Source organism: Bos indicus x Bos taurus, chromosome 5, assembly GCF_003369695.1.
Source record: "Bos indicus x Bos taurus breed Angus x Brahman F1 hybrid chromosome 5, Bos_hybrid_MaternalHap_v2.0, whole genome shotgun sequence".
Classification (NCBI taxonomy): domain Eukaryota; kingdom Metazoa; phylum Chordata; class Mammalia; order Artiodactyla; family Bovidae; genus Bos; species Bos indicus x Bos taurus.
Genome location: NC_040080.1, coordinates 100,119,191 through 100,135,559, shown reverse-complemented (window position 1 = coordinate 100,135,559; position 16,369 = coordinate 100,119,191).

Here is a 16,369-nt window from a genome sequence, read left to right as displayed (position 1 = left end):
CTCGATATCCAAAAAAAACAATCTGATTAAAAAATGGGCAGAAGACCTGACTAGACATTTTCCAAAGAAGATATACAGATGGCCAACAGGAAGGTGAAAAGATGCTCAACATCACTAATCATCAGAGAAAGGCAAATGAAAACCACAATGAGAACCACCTTACTCCTGTTAGAATGGTTATTATCAAAGAATCTACAAATAACAATTGTTGGCAAGGTTGTTACCATGTGTAACAATATAGATAGATCTGGAGGATATTATGCTTAGTGAAATATATCAGAGAAAGAGAAATACTCTATAGCTTATATGTGGAATCTAAAAAATAAACAAACAAATGAATATAAGAAACAGACTTACAGATATAGAGAACAAACTAGTGGTTACCAGTGGGGAAAAAGAAGTGGGGAGTGGCAGGACAGGGAAGGGAATTAAGAGGTTAAAAACTGCTAGGTATAAATAAGCAACGGGCTACATCGCATGGCACAAGGAAACATAGCCATTGTTTTGCAATAACTATAAATGAGAGTAAAATGTATAAATATTGAATCACCGTGTTGGATACCTGAAACACATATTGCAAACCAAGTACACTTCAATTCAAAACATGGAAAACTTGTTCTTTTAATAGAGAAAACTAAATTCTAATTTTGGACCAGTATACTATCAAAATGAAAACTCATTTTTTAAAAAACTTAAATAAATCCATTTCAATATTAGCTTTACTACACATATTAGTCAGCTTGACCACACATGATTCCTTTCCCGCAAACCTTCTATAGCTTTTTCATATCCATTCAGATTTTGTCCTTTGTTTTTTACTCTTTTTTTTTCTCATTCTGGAACAATCAATTATTGTACTTGTCTTACCTATTTTTGATACACTATTGTTTTCTTTCCCTCATTTTAAGTAGTTTTCATTACATATATTGATTAGAAGTCTTAAGCCTTAGAATCCTTCAGTTCAGTTCAGTTCAGTTGCTCAGTCATGTCCAACTCTTTGTGACCCCATGAATCGCAGCACGCCAGGCCTCCCTGTCCATCACCAACTCCTGGAGTTCACTCAAACTCACGTCCATCGAGTCAGTGATACCATCCAGCCATCTCATCCTCTGTTGTCCCCTCTTCCTCCTGCCCCCAATCCCTCCCAGCATCAGAGTCTTTTCCAATGAGTCAACTCTTCACATGAGGTGGCCAAAGAATCCTTGCTGCTGCTGCTACTGCTAAGTCGCTTCAGTTGTGTCCGACTCTGTGCGACCCCAGAGACAGCAGCCCACCAGGCTCCCCCGTCCCTGGGATTCTCCAGGCAAGAACACTGGAGTGGCTTGCCATTGCCTTCTCCAATGAGTGAAAGGGAAAAGTGAAAGTGAAGTTGCTCAGCCGTGTCCGACTCCTAGCGACCCCATGGACTGCAGCCTACCAGGCTCCTCCATCCATGGGATTTTCCAGGCAAGAGTACTGGAGTGGGGTGCCATTACCTTCTCCTTAATCACTAGTAAAAACTAAGATGTAAGCAAATGAGGATTGTTTATTACAGTATTCTGTGGACTACCAAACAAATATATTTTATAATTTATATTCTTCCTCATAGTAAATTTTCCAATGTGGCAAAAAATATGTTCAACAATAAACTCAAATATCTTATTTCCTAAATCTATGTTCAGTTAATATTTTAGTATTTCTCTTATTTGGAAATCTAGATATTCAATTACTATCCATCATTCAACTTATCTGAGTATCACTTTAAGATTTCAAGTTACCAAAAAGACTTTGGAAACTATTTTAAGTAAACATAGCAAAAGGCATACTTATGGTTGAGTATTTCATTTATAAATTTAGTTAAATTTACTTAATTTACTTGTTCCTAATAATTATGTTGACTTATGAAAATCTGATAAGATATTAAACAGTTATCCAGCACTTTAAGTTATCTTTCTTACTGACACATTTTTGTAACGGAGCCAATGTGAGGTTATTTGACTTTAGTAAGCTTATGTAGAATAAAAGTTTTATTTTTAATGCTGGTAACTCTAAAGTCATGCCTGGTTTAATTAAATCAACAAACAAACTAGCTTTTATTTTCTGAAGATTATCCTAGATTACATGAATTTGAAAAATATTTGGGTTAGTTTCTGTATTTTTGAGAGAATACTTGAGTTACTTAAATGCTTATCTTAAGCCAATTAAATAGACCTCTTTACAAATTAATTTGGCAATATAAATGGAGGTAGAAAAAAATCACACATAGACATACATAGACACACAGAAACATATCTTACAGCTTTCATTTTAAGATTTTATTCATATGATAGATACAATAATACAAAATCACTAGTTTATAAAAGAACAGTTGAATTTGAAATCTGTTTCTGGCAGATGAAATAAGTGAATATTATTCACTCATAAAAAAAGAATGAAATTTTGCCATTTGCAACACCATGGATGGACATTGAGAGTATTACACTAAAAGAAATGACAGACAGAGAAAGACAAATGCCATATACTCTTAAAAATATCATATGAAATCTTAAAAAAAAAAAAAACACCCAAAACAACAAACAAACTCTTAGCTTATAGAACAGATTGGTGGTTGCCAGAAAAATGGGGTGGGTAGGTGGGTGAAATATATGAAAGGGGTCAAAAGGTACAAACTTCCAGTTATAAAATAAATCAATCAAGGGGATGTGCTATACAGCATGGTGATTATGGTTAATACTATATTATATAAAATTTCTCATCACATGAAAAAAATTATAGCTATGTTTGGTGATGGATGTTACATTATTTCCGATTTTTTCAGGTGATATAACTGATTCTCAAAGAGTAACTTGTTCACACTCATTTATCTAGAAACTGAACCTCTGATTTATCCCAAAGTCTGTGATCTTTCTTGTATATTACATTAACCAAATCCCAACCAAAACTGGGATTTGGTTCTTAGTAAAATCAAATACAGTAAGATGATTCCGTTCAGTTCAGCTGCTCAGTCGTGTCCGACTCTTTGCGACCCCATGAATCACAGCACGCCAGGCCTCCCTGTCCATCACCAACTCCCGGAGTTCACCCAAACTCATGTCCATCAAGTCCATGATGCCATCCAGCCATCTCATCCTCTGTTGTTCCCTTCTTCTCCTGCCCTCAATCCCTCCCAGCATCAGGGTCTTTTCCAATGAGTCAACTCTTTGCATGAGGTGGCCAAAGTACTGGAGTTTCAGCTTCAGCGTCAGTCCTTCCAATGAACACCCAGGACTGATCTCCTTTAGGATGGACTGATTGGATCTCCTTGCAGTCCAAGGGACTCTAAAGAGTCTTCTCCAACACCACAATTCAAAAGCATCAATTCTTCGGCGCTCAGCTTTCTTCACAGTCCAACTCTCACATCCAAACATGACCACTGGAAAAACCACAGCCTTGACTAGATGGACCTTTGTTGGCAAAGTAATATCTCTGCTTTTTAATATGCTATCTAGGTTGGTCATAACTTTCCTTCCAAGGAGTAAGCGTCTTTTAATTTCATGGCTGCAGTCACCATCTGCAGTGATTTTGGATGATAATAAATGCATGTAAATTTCAACTCATATAGGTTTTAACACTTGGGGGTTGGATAGTTAGAAAATCTGGTACTGAGAACAGTGATGTCTTTTTGTTCCTATCTTACCATGGAGCAGCCATTTTGCAATAGAACTAAGCACAAAAACGATGACTTGAGACTTTAACTTGTCTCTACAACTCTGTCTAAGGGTGGGTCAAACTAGTATTGATTTGGCTATATTAGTAGTCAACTAGTTGTACTCATTTGACTATATTAGGGAGTCAGGGGCTTCCCTGGTAGCTCAGACAGTAAAGAATTCTCCTGCAGGAGACAGGGTTGGATCCCTGGGTAGGGAAGATCTGTTGGAGAAGGGAATGGCTACTCACTGCAATATTCTTGCCTGGAGAATCCCACGGACAGAGAAGCCTGGTGGGCTCCAGTCCATAGGCCCGCAAAGAGTCTGACACAACTGAGCGACTAAGACTTTTACTTTTTCACTTTTCACAGCTGATTCATGTTGTTGTACAGTAGAAACTAACACAACATTGTAAAACAATTATCCTACAACTTAAAAAAATTCTATCATAAATCATAAAGGAAAAGAATATTTAAAAAGAACACACAGGAATGAACAGCATTGTAAATCAACTATACTTCAATAAATATTTTTTTAAAAAAGAAAATAATGCATAATTGTCCCTGGGATAGAATGGTTCAGCAACCAGTGGGTATCCAAAAGCAAATTCACAAGTCGCGATTCAAAGATTTAATTCTTATGCATATGTTTTGCCTGCTAATCTGAAAGGAAAAGACATGAAGTTTTCCCTTCCTCTTTGAACCAGGCACTCCAGATAGAGACCTAGAAGAGCTGACTTTAATAAGAATTCTTACAGTTTGCGGGCCTCTGTCAGTTTCCTCAGGATGCTGCAGACTCTGGAGCCAGCGGGGTGTGCCGGCGGGTCTCATTCTGGTCATGAGAAATTGAAGAGAAGGGAAAATCGTTTTTCCTCTATGTTTATAGTGAGTTTATAGACCCCTTTTTCTTTGAGGCGCCTACTAAGCATGTAAACTAACCCAGGTTAAAAGTTCTCCTTGTGGCTGCTGTAATTCAAGATTATCTTCAGTAAAGTTAACATACTTGTTCCGCCTCAAACCAAAGCTCTATCTTACGCTGGGCCTGCTGTGGTTTAAGTCGGAACCAGTCAGGGCCAGAACCAATCTGGTTTCTAACCTGTCTTGGTCCGACCCTTGACCCGATCAGCTTTCTAAGTCGGACCGGTCCAACCTTAGATCCGGTCTGGTTTCTAAGCCGGGCCCGCTCCAACTCCGGCTGTTTCCAGATCCGGCCTGGAAAAGAAATTCTCAAATGAACGCTGAAAGACCCTAAGATAAAATCCACTGAAGCTCCGCCAGACTCAGCTGTTTCTGAGGCGGGAGATGCCCCAAGTTCCGGGCTCAGGAGGTACCACATCTGGTTGCTTGTTGCTCATGGGATCCACAGGAATTCGGTTCCTCATTCTTACAGTTACTTATAGAACTGTTAAAAGATAAACCGAGGCACAACTAAACATGTCAGAGTTTATTTGAGTAAAAAATCAATTCGAATCTCTAGCGTCCAGTCTACCAGATAGAAGGGAGTTCCAGAAGCTGTGTGAAATGAAAGACTATAAAATAGACAGAAGGGAAAAGGAATGAGGAAAATACACTAGGCCGAGAAACAGTTGGTTAATGCAAAATTACTTTCTTTCAGGGGTTGGCAGGATTCTGTTAGGCACATGACCCCACTGGTGCTGACCAGGTGGTTCCTCACTGACTGGTTTAAGGTTCCATTTCTGGCAGAACCAAAAGGGCGATTAAGCCAAGTCTGAATCTGGGCCTAGCATGGGTAACTGCATTTTGGGCCTGTTGTCTTGTTTTAGCCTTATCTAAAATTGGAATTCCACGTATAAACCAGCTGAGACTTGGATAATATAGAAAGAGTAAATATTTTTCTTCCATGAGGGAAAAAAAATGTATTTTAAGCTTCTTGAAAGTAAACAGATCTTTATATGCCCACTAATTATGGTGAATTTATATAAATGTTTTAATTAATATTTTAAAAATCCACACATCTATATTTGGCATGTCAATTAATTTAGATTTGTTTTATAAGAATTTTATATTAAAATATTATATTTGTGTTATAAAAATTCATTTTCTTTTCATAAGCAGTAAATGCCTTGAACCAAGTCTTAGTTAATGATTTGATATTAGTCTTAGTAAATCCCTAACTGTAGTCTTACAGTTATTCATGACTGATCTCTTTGGTTTGTTTTATCACACAAGTGAAGGGCAGCATTCACCACTGCAAGACAATGACTAGAATAGGCAGTAGAAATGGCCATTCCCTTTCAGTCCACCTCCAGAGGCTGTGAACCAGGATAGGAGCATCTCATACCACCCTCTATGGAAGAAAAACACTTCCCTTCCCTGCCTTTTCCTTAGATGGGATTATTTACTGATGGTAAATACCTAAGACCTGAGTTAATTTTAACAAATTGAAAAACCAATTCACAATTTCCAAAACTACTTTTTAATCTTATATGTGGTACTAGATGAAAAGAGTTACCTACTTCCTACTCTAGGATTATATCTGTTTTCATTTCTGTGGGGAGTTACATAAATTTGTAGATCTAGTGCCTGCCCTGGAGGAACTTATAATCTAAAAGTAGGAAGATTAAACAAAAATGAAAAATAGTTGGAGGCAAAACCAACTTGCACTTTGCTATTTTTAGAGGCTCCAGGGAGAGCAGAAATTTTTATTGCAAGCAACACATAATTTTTGAAGAAAAAAAAAAATCAATGCCTTTTATGTTGCCAACTTAGTGGATTCTGTGATGTGAGCTCTAAAGAATGAATTTACGAGGTGAATAACAAAGAATTCACAAGCTTGGAAGAGATTTTCAGTTGAGAATTTCAAAAAGGAAAGAAGAGAGACAGACACAAACATTACATGGGTGCATTTTTGAGAACCAGGAAATTTACAAGTATTGTTCCCCTGGCAACCTTTGTGTAGAGTTTCTGAGTTAGCACAGCAGTTTCTCCTGTTTTCATATTGCAATCAAGAACTTGATTGTTTCCCTTAATGTGATTATTTTGCATTTCTTCTCCTTTTTTCTCTTTCCCCTTGTTCTTGTTTTACATCAAGGTCTAAATTCTTGTTGTTGTTCTCTATTTGTCAGAAGTGCAAATTCTTGGATGCAAAGTAAGAACTGAAGCAAAATGAAAAGGAAGTTTTAAATATTCAAATTTCAGAAAATGAATATATGTTTGTGAAATCAGTTTTTCAGAGAGAGCCCAAAGAGGAATTTCTGAATAATAACAAGTACATTATCCAAATCCTATTATCTTAAAAGGTAATTTAAATTACAAGCAGCCTGACTATTGGCACGTAGGTTATATTGCAAGTAAGCAGAGTTGTATCTGGCTGTAAAATTTTAAAAAACACACTGTGTCTTTTGCCATCAGTTATGTAGCACAATTAGTCTAATTGATGTTTCCTCCAAATGAACCCTGAATGAAAGAGCACCCGTTAACCTTTTCTTGGCTGTATCTCCCTTCAGACTTCTACCTTGGTCTTGGCTATGGCCTTTCTTATTACATTTTGATTCCATGATTCTTTAATCTCCCATCATTCCCAATTTAATCAAACCCTATCACTTGCGTTTTGTTTTGTCTTGTTTTAACAACTCTCTTGATCTCATTCCGTGAAGCACTGCTGGAAAAATTCAGCAAGCTTGCCAATTGAGTTCTGTGCAATTAGGCCCTCCATGTTCTGTTATCTTTTTATTCACCATTAACTAACTTCCTAAAGCGTTTTCTTCAGCAGTTGTTCAGATCCTTTTTCAGTTCCCTCCAACCTTCAGCCACACTATTATCTTCTTCAGGCTAAAGACTTTCTCTGTTACTTGATTGATGGTACAGAACGTAAGGCGTTTCTTTCCCAAATCTTATTTCCTTTGTCTAAAAATTTTCCAAGTTTTCAGCAGATGGCCCCAGCAAGAAAAATAGGGGAAAGAAGGGCATAAAATAGAATAATTCAAAGGCAAATGTTTCAAGGAACTCTACAAATGTAGGAGCTGCATGGTAGCTCAGGGCTAGTGTTTAGGCCCAAATGGACAACTGAATAGAGCAGCTACTGGGTTTTGAAAAAGGAAGTTTCTGTAGATTTGGCCAGCTTGAGTGAGTGGAACAGTTCAGCCAGCTCAAGATGACTCTAAGATGAGTGGGCCAGAACCTAGTCCCTCTCTCACCCTTGGCCTGTTCCTCTGCATTGTTTACTGATGGGATCCATGGATTAGCTTGCCAGTGCAGACAGTGGGATGAAGTTTAGAGGGACAAAACGAAATCATCTAGCGTAGACTTCAGCAAATGTTTTTGTTGTATCTATCATGTAAAATTATCGTTTTAGGTTTTATAAAGAATAAATAATTGATCCTGCTCCCAACTTTTATAAAAGCTCAAAGCCTATAAGTGAAGATGTATATACCTTATAAGTATAAGCCATGTGCATAAGGCATATAAATAAAAATATGTATAAAAATTCAAGAGAAAGAAAAATGTTATAAGGTAACTACATATACAGTGCTGTGGCAATAGAGCCAGGTGAGAGATGGGAAAAAAAATCACAGAATGTTTTCACGTGACTGGGGCCTTTAAGGATGAGAAAAATGTACAAGTATGGAAATAGAGATGTCAAGGGAGGCATTCTAGTTAAAGGGAACAGCATGGGTTAAGGCGGTGAGATGTGAAAACCTCGGTTATATAAAGAAACATATAATGGACAAGAAAGTTGTGAAGTTGGGCAGTATATAGAGGCAGTTTGAGGTATGCTTGAGAACTCCTGCTGATGACAGCTGACCTTCCCAATGTTTACTATGTAGCATCGTCATACTAAATGAGTAACGTTGGTTAATACCTTTCATGCAGCAGATGCATGAAGCAGATACTGTTATCCCCATTTTACAGATGAGGAAACTGACTCTTTAACTCTGAGGTTAAATAGCCTCACCAAAGTCACAAAACCAAAAAGTGGCTTTCTGTGAGGATTCCATGACAAACAACCTTTCATTAAAGGCAGACAGAGTGCCCAGCATGTAGCAGATGTCTAGTATGTTAGCAAGCGTTAGCCGGCTAAACCATCTTGGCTTTTGACTTATAGTAAAATTAATCCGACAGCGCTGTTGGGTGATTTAGAGGGAGACAGTGCTGAGAGGCAGAGAACAGGGGCATTAATGGGGATAGTGATGTCAGGGATAGATAAAATAGGGCGCGCTGGGGAAATACTTCTGTGATCAGGTTGATGTAACTTGGCAACTGACAAGATTGGAGGCTAGAAAACAGGGATGAAAGAGGAGACCGTTCTCTAATAAATATTTCCCTTCCTTCTGTTCCTTTTCTCTGCAGACAGCTTCCTGATCTCCCCAGTCATCCCCATTGGGCCTTTCCTCTCTTTGCTCTTTCTTACTCCCACTTGATAAACCAGGATAATTATCAACTCTTTTAATTACATTATCTGAAACATTCTTGTAGTTAGTCTCACTTCAAGTTCTCATTATTAGAGCTTACTTAAAATTTTGTAATAATCTAAATGCTTTCTCTGTCTCTTATTTCTCTTTTAAAAATTTGTCATCTCAACTTTTTTCAGATTTTTAAAACTTTATAATCGTTTCCTTTTTCCACTGAAACATTTCAATGCCTTTCGACTAGCTAAAGGATAGGTCAGTAATATCCCATACAATAAAACGTTATATTGCAGTTACAAAAGATAAAATACATCTTTATACACTTTAATGAAATGATGTATACATAAAAAGACCAGTTGTAGAATTATATGTGTAATGGGAATCTATTTTTGTATTGAGACAGTTTTTATGTATATATTTTATGCCCATTTGTATGTGTATGTATAAAAACTGGAGAATATATATCAATTTAGTATTGAGGAGGAGGTTTTCACTTTTCTATACATACTTTTGGGCTTTAAAAGTTCTTTACAACAAGCTTTACATTATTTCTCTAATTAAAGTTTGAAAGAAGAATACAACACAAACCCCTTGGCTTGCAATTTAAGGCCCTTTGGATTCCGAGCTTGAGTTACTTAAACTGTCTATCCTAACCTCTCACTATGCCTCTGATAGAAATCTTGTTCCCTAATTAGCAAACACGTAGGCCCTGAGCTGCCATTCTTCTCTTCCTCACTCATAGCAGCATGGCTAATTACTCTTGGCACTTTTTCATATTGAACCTGCATACAGTCATATAATCTTTTATAACTTCAGACATCTACCAGTTAGTTATGGGAAATAGAAATTTTGCTGACTCAGAAGTATAATCTGATCAAATTGAACTCTTCAGTGTTTCCTGATTGCATTCTGTTCTTTCTTAACTCAAGGTCTTTGCTTATGTGATGTTTTTTTTCCCAACTGGTAAGTACCACCACCACCATCTATCTATTGGACCTGGCACTGAAATCTGTTCCTTTATGATACTTTCACATTCTTCACTTTGGACATAAGCTCTTCTTTTCTTCTTTGTAGTGATTTTAAAATTACTGTATTAACCCATTCACATGTGTGTTTTATTTTAAATATTGAGGTATACATCTTAAGAAGCAATCATATTTGTTAATGATTTGATGTTTTGTAAAACCTTGATTACAATGAATGATCAGTGAATGCTTTGAATTAAAATGTATTTGGACTCATTTGTAGAACTTCCAAGGAAAAAATTAATATCTAGATCCTTACATCAAGTATGCCTATCATCAGTATTTAAAACAAAGCTTATATTATCTAGGTTTCATAATCAACAATTAGATTTATTAAATTGCCTGCTATATTAAACCCTTCCATAGTTTTATTACCAGTATTTATATCATAAGAAGTACTATACTACCCGTTCTTTAGAAAATTGCTTTAAGGCATTCCACAGTTCCCTATTACTAAAGAAAGAACACATTGGTTATTCAACAGCAGTGGATATTCGCAAATCTAAAGACTTTTAAAAAATATCACAGCTCTACACAAACTACTTTAAAAAAAATTTTGTAAAGCGAGAGGAATGACATGGTATTAAAAAAGAATGAAGGTGAAGATATTTTTATTTCTGAAAATACACATAGGACTATAGTTACATTTTAGAAGCCTTGAGGTGGTGAATGTGTGAACACTATAAATAAAAGTTTTATCCCTAAATTATGTACATTAAAATAATATGGACAAAAAACTTTTATGAGAAATTTTGCAGTCTCACAGGTCACCTCCTCTCTTCTTCTGGAAAGTTTTTCCCAGCCCCCTCTCAGAGACAGAATTGTTGTTCTTTGTGGTTCTTTGTTTAATCATGTGTGTAAAATATATTGTCCTGAATTTTACAGTTTCATTCCTTATTTATGGATCTGTTTCTCAAGACACATTACAAGTTCCTTGATTTTAGGAACTACTTTTTTTGTTTTTTTTTATACCTCAGGTACCTACCACAGTGTTTAACACCTTGAAGGTGTTTTAATAAACAATTGTTGAGTCAAAGAATGGAGACTCACTAGAATTTACCCCTCCAAATTCCATCCTGCCTTCCAGGTTTAGTTCACATATCTCTCTGTGAAATCTCCGCTTCTTTTTCTTTTTCTCCATCCCATGCACAATTGATTTTCCCCTCTTTTGTGATACCTTCATTCCTGGACATACTGCTACTACAGTGTGTAACCCATGGAATTGTAATTACTTACAGCTCTGTCATTCCTGTGATAGTCTCTGTGGGGACACAAAGTTGTTTATATATATCCCCAGATTCTTCCATAACAATTGGTAAATAATAAGAGTTTAAATAAATGAATGGATGAATAAGAAAAATAATTTTGTTTATTTTATATGTTTATCATCTAAAATGGTCTCTTTGAAATGACCTTATATTATTAGTGTCTTTGCTGCTGCTGCTAAGCCGCTTCAGTCATGTCCAACTCTGTGCCGACCCCATAGAGGACAGCCCACCAGGCTCCCCCGTCCCTGGGATTCTCCAGGCAAGAACACTGGAGTGGCTTGCCATTTCCTTCTCCAATGCATGAAAGTGAAAAGTGAAAGTGAAGTCGTTCAGTTGTGTCCGACTCTTCCTGACCCCATAGACTGCAGCCTACCAGGCTCCTCTGTCCATGGGATTTTCCAGGCAAGAGTACTGGAGTGGGGTGCCATTGCCTTATCCGATTAGTATCACTACTTTCATGTTATCAATATCTTTGTATATCTATCATCTATTTAACTCTATATACCATGGGGTTGGAGAAGACTCTTGAGAGTCCCATGGACTGCAAGGAGATCCAACCAGTCCATTCTGAAGGAGATCAGTCCTTGGTGTTCTTTGGAAGGAATGATGCTAAAGCTGAAACTCCAGTACTTTGGCCACCTCATGCGAAGAGTTGACTCATTGGAAAAGACTCTGATGCTGGGAGGGATTGAGGACAGGAGGAGAAGGGGACGACAGAGGATGAGATGGCTGGATGGCATCACCGACTCAATGGACGTGGGTTTGGGTGAACTCCGGGAGTTGGTGATGGACAGGGAGGCCTGGCATGCTGCGATTCATGGGGTCGCAAAGAGTCGGACACGACTGAGCGACTGAACTAACTAACTAACTAATGTCTATCTACCTATCTATCTATCATTCTTCTTCCTCCATCCTTTTATCTGTCCCTCTCTTCTTCCTTAAAAGTAGGGAGGGAGCATCTAACTGCTGCTAAGTCGCTTCAGTTGTGTCCGACTCTGTGCGACCCCAGAGACGGCAGCCCACCAAGCTCCCCTGTCCCTGGGATTCGCCAGACAAGAACACTGGAGTGGGTTGCCATTTCCTTCTCCAGTGCATGAAAGTGAAAAGTGAAAGTGAAGTCTCTCAGTTGTGTCCAACTCTTAGAGACCCCATGGACTGCAGCCCATCAGGCTCTTCCGTCCATGGGATTTTCCAGGCAAGAGTACTGGAGTGAGGTGCCATCGCCTTCTCCGGGGAGTGTCTAAAGCATGTAGTATATCTTGAGTGGCTCAAATTCTGGTAGGAATTTAGGAAGCTGCAGTCCTAAAGGCCGCATGAGGATACTAAGCACAGAAGAGAGGTCATTCAGTAGATTAGTTCAGAATGAAAACTTCCCACATCACTGAGATCTCCCATTTTATACAATTGAAAATAATTTACTAGCATATTGAAGCTGGCAGTTATTATGTAAATTTATAAAAACATCACCAATTGAATTGCAGGTATAGGAACAATGTAAGGTAATAAATTTTTGGTGATAATGATAACATTGTGAAATACAGAGATCTTGAGCCACTTTAGAGGTAAATAGCCAGCCAGAGTAATAAAATCAGAAATTGCTCCTGAGGATCCCCCCTGATTCTTTTCTTTAATAATGAGATCACTTTATGTCAAATACATAGTGTCTTTGCACATTTCGAGATAAACAGAAGAATCTTGTTGGGTCTCATCATTCCAGGTTCATGAAAAGTTCAGAGACTGCAAAGGACAAGCATGAATATCTTATTTCTTATCATGATCAAATGACTTATTTACATGTGTTACCATGTGGTTCTTACATATCATTGCTGTTTTGGGTTTTACTCTTAAAGCTGATCCTTGCTTCTGTTGGATAAGAATTATCTAATAGTGACTGTCACACGAGAGGGTCTATCTCTGTCCATTTCTGAAATTTAGAGTGTCCCTTCCATGGGAGAGAACGTGAAGGTCTGTGTGCTTATGACAGTGATACTTTGTTATTGTGTAATCCACAAGTTGGTTTGTTTTTCCTGGAAAATTGAACATTTATTCAAAGACTTGTTGCCAAAGTATAGACATTTTGTCATCAACATGTAAAGATAATTTTTTCATGAATACTTTGCATGAAATATTGTTCTTTCAAAAACTTGGGTTTGGATAGTTCTTTGGTATTTGGAATCCAAAGAATACATGGACCAGGCAAAATTCAAAATACAAATGGGCTCCTAGAAATACTAGTCAAAGCAAATAGATAGAAGAATGTTTCAGTCTAATAGGAAAAAGTGTCCTCATGAACAAATAATGAATGCTTTGGTAATGGTATTTAATCTGAAGATTGAGCTAAAGAAGACAATGACCAGGAACGTGATTTGCATAAAGGGACATAAGATTATAAAATATGTTAATTTAGGGGAATACGTGATTTAATCTACTAGTCACCAGAATTTTGTCTGGTTTGTTAGGTAACCTCTAGCTTTTGGCCACCTCATGCGAAAGTTGACTCATTGGAAAAGACTGATGCTTGGAGAGATTGGGGGCAGGAGGAGAAGGGGACGACAGAGGATGAGATGGCTGGATGGCATCACCGACTCAATGGACGTGAGTCTGAGTGAACTCTGGGAGTTGGTGATGGACAGGGAGGCCTGGCGTGCTGTGATTCATGGGGTCGCAAAGAGTCGGACACGACTGAGCAACTGAACTGAATTGACTGAGGTGTGTTTCAACACTGGTTCTATATTATTATTACACATAATGATTTTATAAAGTAAAGAGACTTCAAAAGAGCCAAGTCATATGAGCCTTTTATGATTTTGATTATTATGTTAACTAGTTAAAAGAAAATATGTATAAAGTAACTGTAAAGGATGAAAAAAGCAAACAAAGTACACACTATTTAGTTTAAGAAATAGAACATTATCATTAATTTTGAAGTTCCTTCATCGATTTTCCAGTTTGTCATATCCACACTCTCTTCAGAGATAGAGATCATTTGAGTTTATTGTTCTCTTTTATTTATAATTTTACCACAAGTTGGAATAACAATGTGTCCATTTTGCTACACAACAACAGCAAATCCCAAAATGTAGTGTCTTAAAATAATAAATGTGCACCTTTTCTTGTGATTCTCTGAGTTGGCTAGGTGGTTCCTTGAAAAGGCTCTGCCTTTCTGTTCTGGGTCATCTCACTTGGAGTCATGTGATGGCTCTGCTAGGGCTGGATTGTCCAGCATGGCCTCATCCACCTATCTGATAATAGGTTCTCTTCAGCTGGGATCCTGGATCACATGTCTCTTACCAAAGACCAGGCTAACCCCGACTTGTTCACAAGGTGGTAGCAAGTTCCAAGAGCAGTAGGAGAACAAATGTCAGAGTAAGAAAGATTTTCAGGTCTCCAACTGTGTCACATTTGCTAACGTCCACTGACTAAAGTCAGTCATGTCACCAAGTCAAAAATCCGAGAAGCAGAGAAAGATAGAATCTCTGCCTTGAAAAGAGCAGCTGCACAGTCACATTACAAAAGGGTGTGCAGATAGAGATGGGAAGAGTGTGTGACCTTTGTTGCAATCAGCCAATCAAACTAACATGCAAGTAGTTTTGTATGTTCTTGAATTATGTATAATTGGAATAATGTGGAATAATTCTCCATGACTTTCTTTTTCTACCCAGTATTTTATAATCCAAATACTTGTTTCATATATTATTTAATATTTCATTCATTTCACTACTATTGTCAGTTTTTTAACACCTTTTTCAAAATTCTGTCTTTTTAAAAAAAAGTTTTATATTTATCAAGTTCAAAATGTATCACTTTTTTTGTGGTTTGCCTTTCTTTCTGTGTTGTTAAAATATCTTTCTATTCCCTGATGTAAAAAAAAAGTTATTCTTTTACCTTGTATCCTAAAATTATATAATTTTAACTTAACCATGAAATCTTTATTCACTAGAAGTTTATTTTAAAATTATGTGCTATCACCACATTTCTTACCGATATGATTTAAATTTTCTGTCACTCTCCAGTGATCTTCATGGTATTGAGTCTTCCAATTCATAAACGTGACTTATTTCAGTATTTATTTAGATTGTTTTTTATTTTTCAACAATATTTTCTATATTTTCCCTATAAAAGTTTTGCCCATTTCTAGGAATTTTCTTTTTTGTGCTATTTTAGATATCTTATAAATATACCTTTTCTAAATATTTGTTGATAGTGTATAAAATTGTGTATAATTTATATATCTAGAACACTTGCTAAACTCTGTTATTATTTATCTGTACATTCATTTGCTTTTCTCTGTAAATAATAATATTAACTTTGAATAGTAATGGCTTTGTTTCCTTATATCTAATTATTTTACTCTTAGTTTACTTTTTGTTGCCTTGTGCTGATTAGGGCTTCTAGTAAAATTTCCAATATAAGTGGCAATTGCTTTGTATTTATAAAATATGTATAATCCTATTTTTCTTCTGTTCTTGTTTAATTTTTTCTATATAATATTTCAGAGATCATACTTTTTTTTCTTTATTCCTTACTTATCTTTTGACTCAGTTGGTTTTTTATCTAAGGATTCTTTTAAAAAATCCAAAAGAGAATGTGCAGTAGTAGAAATGCTCTTCTTTCTCTTTCAGCTTGTTGGGAGGGAATTATTTGAATATTTCTCAAAACCCAAACTTGAGAGGTTGATATTTAGAGTAAAGTCTGCTAGTTATTTAACTCTGGATATTAGCACAGAGCCACGATGTTGGGCAGCCATACTCTGGATGGCTATTTTCATTCTCTGTAATTTTTATTTTACTCATAAACCATGTGACAGTTTGAGAATTTGAAGTTCTTTACCTAATCCCTTTACTTCCAGTCATCATGTCACCAAATTTTGAAGATTATTAGGAAGGCAACTTTTGCAGAGTCTTTTCTATATTTTTTCTTCCAGACAACTGTACCACTCTCTCTGCTGGGGAAACTATATGTCAGTTTCCCAAATCTTTCAGATTTGAATATTAACCAGACACATATCTAAAAATTTGTGTTTGGAAGCTTGGGACCACTCCC